The sequence below is a fragment of the Tachysurus fulvidraco genome, chromosome 12 (assembly GCF_022655615.1).
Source record: "Tachysurus fulvidraco isolate hzauxx_2018 chromosome 12, HZAU_PFXX_2.0, whole genome shotgun sequence".
Lineage (NCBI taxonomy): Eukaryota > Metazoa > Chordata > Actinopteri > Siluriformes > Bagridae > Tachysurus > Tachysurus fulvidraco.
Window position 1 is genome coordinate 10,496,969 of NC_062529.1, and position 6,387 is coordinate 10,503,355.

General features: G+C 39.2%; 1 long non-coding RNA gene across 1 annotated transcript; it reads left to right on the top strand.

Annotated features, from left to right (window-relative positions):
• Positions 1–826: 826 nt before the first annotated feature.
• LOC125145995 lies at positions 827–6,387 on the top strand. Its single transcript, XR_007144476.1, has 3 exons — positions 827–2,657; positions 2,859–2,943; positions 4,395–6,387. It is a non-coding gene; the product is annotated as an uncharacterized LOC125145995 (long non-coding RNA).

Genomic DNA, 6,387 nt, shown 5'->3' on the forward strand with positions numbered 1-6,387 from the left:
TACGGTGGTGGGTGGGTGAATATCTGAACGGTGTGATCTCTTAATTCTTGGTCAGTAGGACTTAATCTAGCAAAGCTCATTTTGCAAGGTTCTTCTTTTTTACATTATTGTTTTAACTAAAATACAAAGATCACCAAGGCCTAGTCCCATGTTATGTAAAAAGCAACAGATTTGCACTACTGAAATAGGTCAGTGTAACCTTTTAGATCTCCTACATATTAAAGTACTGAGGTATGTGGCATATACCCATTATGTAACATGGTCTGTGCTATAACCTTGTCTGTGCTGTTATGCCATTATTATGACATGAGTTACACAGGCATTAGTGAATATTATGTAATTAGGTAAAAAAGTTGGTCGCTTCTGTGTCACCCTTTTGATAAACAAGTGAATGCATGAAAGCAAAATTTGCAATATGCAATATGTAAATTAGTAAAACCAATTTTTTTCTGCTTTCTGCAACATATACACTTGAAGTTATCACTTCCTTTTTTAAGTTTTCCGTAAAAATGAGAAAGTGAAGATTTGATAGAGTACACTATCCCAAACCTTGCTTGGACTAGGTGGATAGGACCATGTTTATGTTAGTAATATTTGTGACAAAGCAAGTTTTTGCAGAAACTAGTAGTATCTTCTTCACTCCTTAAAAAATGCAATCTATAAATATGTACATTATTTTAATATATTATTGCATATAAATTACACGTATAACTGTAGTCTCATCATTGTATGAGATTGACTCTGTGCATGTGTGTGTGTGTATGTTTGTGTGTGTGTGTGTGTGCATGGGGGGGGGGGGGGGGCTCCTCTTTTGGGCAGTCAGAAAGCAGGCCTACAATGGAATGCATTGTTCCAGCCCATAATCAGAGCGGACATGGAACTTGGCTGGGAGGATCGTCCCTGCAGCCCTGGACACAGCTGCCGTGACTCGAGTTTATAGTCCCTGCATTCTGCTTTCATCAGCAGCCTTCTCTCTGTCTCTCTCAATGTCTTTCCCATTCAGACCTAGTTTTTCCCTCCTCGTGCTGCTCTGTGGTGTAGTGTCCAAGAGATGAACCACACAAGACAACATTTAATGGATTCTCCAACTTTTTTGTGTATGTTCATGGTTTCCTCTTTCCATAAACAGATACAGTGTGGCAAGCAAAGAGGGATGTTAATACAACACATTTGGCACCATAATCATAAGTTTCGTACTGAGAATGGAAATACTTGATAAAAGGAAAACTTCAACTCCACTGTTCTCTTTCCAACCGGCCAACTGCCTTATAATCTCTACCACTGTCTTATAATGTCTAAAGCTGCCACTTGCTCAGTGGAAAATGCAGTGACCTCCACTAGAGAAGTAAGAGGTTTATTGGTTGATCCAGTTTGCAGTCTCATGATGGTGTGGCAGTGTTTATAATAATATAAATCCACAGTTTAAATAAAGACACAAGTAATATCCAACAGTCAACTCAGTTTCCAAACATAGAGCCATGCAGGGAGTGCCACACCTTCACATTCACTAATATACACAGATGATTAAAAAAATTGGCTCTGGTGTGATTTTCCCTCCGCTCATGTTTAACTCCCCGCCCTCTAAGCTTGCATGTCAGAGCCCTGTCAAGTGGCCTGTCAGCAATGTGTTAAAGAATACTTCTCACCTCTCAGCTTTTCCAATCAGATGGAGTATTGGTGTTGTGTATGTTGGCTGCGTACTTTGCAGGCTGTGGTTCTGCAGGGTGCTGTGTAGCAGCAGGAGGGGGAGTTTATGTATGTAAGGGACATTATGTAAGGCTTCAGTCAGGTCTCTCTGGAACCTTTTAGCAGTGCACTGAGCAAATTGTGTAGGTCCATAGGTCAGGTGTTCAAACTCAGATTGAGTCCCATATGTTGTGCATTTCTCCTGTACCTCTGCTGTTCCTGTGTAATTGGCAGGTAATGTTTCAGCCCCTGCCCAATCTTCTCTTGCTATTCTTTGCTCTAGATTAATGACATAGCCATTGGTGGCTGCAGACCTGGCAGTATGCCAGAGAGGGGCCAACCACAGATACATTATATACTGCCAGCTTTCACCAAGGTGTGCATTTCAAGACAACCCTCCTCCATTTTATATGGCATGTTTATCTCCTACTAACTCAAGGCTAGATGGGACATTGTTTTTTTTTTAACTTCAGTTAGATCTCTGTAACCGTTCCCAGGAGGCCAGGTTTGCCATTATCAGTGTAAATCAGAGCAGCAAATTCATTACCAATACCAACTGCTTTAGAAAAATTCCATCAATCAAAGAACTATCTTCAATCACAATAAACAGGGTCAGAGGTAAGAACTATCACACAACTGAAACCCTATCCAATCCGTGTCCTGTTGAAAACAGTTGCTAATATTTGAATTGGAAAGTAGCATGCTGTGTTTTTTCTATGATGTTTTTCCACCGGGCATGACAAGTCTGCCAAATATTATCTGCTATGGTTTCTTATTTTGAGCCTAGTGTGTTAAAACTTTATCTTGAAGTGGAAATGCCAACTATAGTAATGTTTGATTGCATGAAAATAGGGAAGAGTGGTTCTGTTCCTCTAACGGTGAGTGACTTTAAATTATGTGAAGTTTCATACTTAGTTCATTCTGACACACTCTGTCTATCAATGCTTACCCAGTGTGACTAAGAACCAAAGGTAAGGCATAATATTTCCTGAGAATCTGACTCAATGATAATGTCATAGGCCTGGTCTTCATTTGAAGAGTGAGAGCTGAGTATAGCAAAAGTGTTTTATTAATACAGTCTATCTCTCAAGTCTATTTCCTCACTCTTTTGCCATCCACTGGGGGTTGGGAACTACATTAATGATTATTATAACATGATTTTTCTGTTTCAGCCCAGGGTGGCTGACTAGACAGTCCTCTCAGCACAGGCACGAGAAGTGTGACCAGCTAGGAGCATGTTTCTGAGCCGATACTCAAGTAAACAAACACCCACTCAAATCCCATATACCCATCCAAATGACCCATGCTGTTCAACTGCAAATTCTCTTCTTACTGGCAAAGCTACAAAAAAGAAGAAGACCATATCTCATTATAACTTTCTATTGTAATAATGCCACATATGGATTGTGAAATCTTTCCTGTGTATATGAATATATTGACCATATTACCAAATTTAGTGTAAGACACTGAGACGGGTTATATATCATGGTGTGAGAATGCAGCTCTTAGATTATTGATCAAATTTAGGAATTAGTGTTTTTGCTTAATAAATTGTACTTCTTAGAGTTACAATCATATTTTTCTTTTTTGTAGTACACATGACTTGAAACCTGAAACACATATGCAAGCACCAGAGGATCCAGAAACATATACATACACATCCCTTTGGATGATCAGTTAGTCTGTGATTTATAGAGGTCTCTGACTTTCATTGTATAACTTTTCCGCTAGGTTCCTCGTGCTGTTGTGTTTGGTATGCATTGCCTGACCTCCTTTCTGTAAGAATAGTCCGCTTCATCCTGGACACATTGTTCTACTACTAAGGCTGAGACATATCAAGGCACTGTATTTCCTTGTAATGATGACCATCTTATTTTAGATGACTGCCTCATTTTACAGGAGTATTTATTTTCTTATTCATTTCATATGTAGACAAAAATTTGAGTGGTTATATGTTCCAGAGTTTTTTTCATTAGGGCCAAAATAACATTTCTTGCTAGTAGATAAGTTCTACCTTGAGACTGCAGAGCCCCTTCTACAAGTTTAGCACATATAAGATGAGGTGAGCCTCTGTTGTGTGCAGATGTGTGTTTGTATATCAGTCTTAGCTTACTGGGTCAGAGGGTCAGGGTTATGTGTTGATTCGTTATTTGGCAAGTTCTTAAAGGGTTACCTCACACCCCTAACCTCTGTTGAGTAACCAGTTATTCTAAGATTGCCACTTCAGCATTTCTACTTCCAGGTGCTTATTGTGGTCTAATTCTCACTGTGAGAAAATACACCTTTTATTAAGGCTTCCACATCCTCTGATATTTATCAACTGTGCTGTTTCAGTTGACTTTTAGCACCTAAGAAACGCTTCAGTCACTTTCAAAGTGAGGTGTTTGTGAGAGTCTTTATGTGTGTACTGTAGATGTGTATATGCCATGTCTGAGCAGGTTAGAAAGCCCTGGGGACAGTGGGATGGCAGGAGCAAGCCTGACAGGTTTCAGGCCTAATCTTGATGGAACATGGCCTCAGAGAAATTTTATAAACACTCTCTGTAGAGCTGTTCCCACCCATGGAGCTACCCCATGGTTTTTATACACTGGGTGACAACTCTGTTGCCTGTGGAACAGTTTTCGTCCACGGGCTTTGTTTATGAATGGGTATGATTTTGTGTGTTCATGTAATTTGAACAATTCCAAACTACATCTGTGCTTCCACAGACACCATATCACTTGACATGACAGGATGTGATCAGCTTATAATATTATGAAATCTGGAGAGAATGACTTCAACACAGTTCCTCAAGCATTAATGCCATGGACGTTTCATTTCTCCTTTGACTGTTGATGTTCGTTATATCAGGATTTGCTGTAATACCTGGTATGTCTGCTGTTTTCTCAGTTATGCAAATACACCACCATTCTCGGCAGACAGGTGAGTCATTTTAAACCAGTCCTAAGATAAGGCTGATATCTGTCTTTCAGCCTTTTGTGACTGTGATTATACTTGTTATCTGAGGTTTCTGTGAGTAATTAGGTTATCAAAGAATGGCCCTTCTTAGTACTCACTCAAGCGTCCACTATGGGTAATAACAGTGGAATATGTTGTGTGACTAATAATATGTGTGGCTTTGCTTGTGTGTGCATGTGTGAGAAAAAAAAGGGGGATAAGCCCTATTTACCTTTGGCATTTACTTATGGTTTACACTGAAGATAAGCAGTTCACTGGCCTACAGGGAGAGAGTGTGACATGTTGAGGCCTGAAAAAGAAGAGACTGTAGTGTTGCTTCACTGATGACAGGAAACAGATGCATTCTGAAACAAACAGGGAAGAAGCACGAATTCTGAAACATGCATTCGAAAAGGTTTTAAGAATCGAAATTTCATACTGCTGCCTCTAGAATGTGCTGATAGAGCCAGACAGAATCCATATTCTTGTTAGATCATGGTGTTTACTGTATTACATTACAGTTACAGCCTGACACAAAAGAATCACCATCACACATTTAGCAAACATCAGTGCACACTTGCCAAATGGTGTCTAGTGAAAGTATTTAGTTTGCAAATTGCTTGTCTCACAAATGAATAAATATGTCTCATTTCTATTTTTCACAGAGCAGTGCGATTATCAGCAAAAAAGAATCAAGGGCAGGTGTTGTCTTGACAACGGTGTGGTTTTTCATGTGGCTCTAACCAGGTCTGTTGGAGGTGTGATGCAGGAAGCACATGAAAGTTATAGGTGGTTTTGTGCTCTAGTATGTTTGTATGTGTGCATGTCTATCAACGTCGCTCAAATGTCAAAGCCAATGCTGCAGCAAAGACAGACAAGATATTTAACTCATCAGTTTGCCAAGACTCTTCTGACTTGTGTTTGTGCGTCATTTTGAGAGTCAGATTTTCATATAAACAGTTCTCCAGTAACTAGTTCAAATTTCTTAGAATGAAAAGGCCAATTCTCATGATTGAAATTTTGCTTTTTATTCAAAAGATGTATTTGAGGTGTGTTTTTCTTTAGATGTGTTTTGAATAAAAAAAGAGTTAAGCCCCTTTTGTTTGAACACTCCCATTTATCATGTGATAATAAATATTGGAACACATGACTGTCAGGTGTTTCTTGTTGCTCTGGTGTGTCCTGTTAGACTGATTGCTTAGACAATTAATAGCTCTAAATGTCTAATATTGTTTTGATCTCTGAATACAAAGGTTGAGAAAGAAAAAAAGAAAAAACTAAGTGCTCGTAGGTTAAGCAAAGTGGTGGTAGTGTCATCCTTGCTTCTGGAACTGGCTCACAAATTTTTATTGGTTATGTAACTAATGAAGGAAACAGCAAAATGAATTCAGAAGTTTACAGAAACATTCTGTTTGCCAACTTAGAAGTGACCCAAAACACACTGCCAGTACAACAAAGGACTTCATCAGCAAGGTTTTAGACTGGCCAAGTCAATCAACAGAGCTTAACTTTACTGAGCAGCATTCCACGTCCTGAGAGGAGACTGAAGAAAGAAGCCAAAATAAACTATGACTGAGGATGTGGTACAAGTCTAGAAAAGAAGAAAGCAACAGTTGGGTGATGTCAGTGGGTCATTAAAACTTGATGCAATTGCATGGGATATGCTATTAAATATGAAGTGAAGTGACATACAGCTAAGTACGGTGACCCATACTCAGAATTTGTTCTCTGCATTTAACCCATCCAAAGTGCACACACACAGCA